The following is a 780-nucleotide window of genomic DNA, read 5'->3' as shown; positions in this document are numbered from 1 at the left end:
AATCGAGTTCTTTTCAAATAAACTCCGTTATGGGTACATTTGAGAAAATCATGTTTGGTTGAAAATCCCAACTTATAGCAAACTGTCTTTGAAGGTTTCTTGCCTCACCTCACCTCACTTCACATTCTACCACTTCGCATCCACCCATATAGATATCCTCTGGTGATGTATGATACAAGTAATCATCATATGACACAACCTTTGTCCCCATACAACAAGCTTTTGTCCGAACACGCTCGCGATAACAGAAAGGTGTCCCACCAAATTCAACACTCTCCATCACTTCCTATCTATCTCATCCTTCAAGAGTGATGTGTTTTGAGATTCTTTGGAGTTCAACAATTGATTGAGATCGACTGATTGAATGAAATTGAATGATTGATTGGTTTTGAACAATTGATTGAAATTGACCGATTGATTGAGATTACACAATTGACTGGACATTGAACCATCGATAACTCGTTCCTTCAATCAAAATTGGTTTTCAAGACTTCATTTGCACATCACAAAAGACAATAACTTTTTAAACAGAAAAATCAATTCAATTCTAGATTCATATTTGAGAAACACAAGATAGATTTCAGAAGATGATTGGTAAGCAGAAGGAAAGGCAGCCAGGAGCAAGAAGTAGAAGTGAAGATTAGCTTGTGAGTCTTGAGTATGATGGTGTATTGTTGAAGGTGTTGACTGAGTCAAAGAACAAGCATCTTATGAAGCGAATACATATTGGATCGATTGACGAGGGTTGAAGCTGGTTGAAGGCTTTCGAGATGAAATTTT

This window comes from Melampsora larici-populina (genome assembly GCF_000204055.1).
Source record: "Melampsora larici-populina 98AG31 unplaced genomic scaffold MELLAscaffold_129, whole genome shotgun sequence".
In the NCBI taxonomy this organism is placed as follows: domain Eukaryota; kingdom Fungi; phylum Basidiomycota; class Pucciniomycetes; order Pucciniales; family Melampsoraceae; genus Melampsora; species Melampsora laricis-populina.
This window is presented reverse-complemented; position numbering follows the sequence as displayed.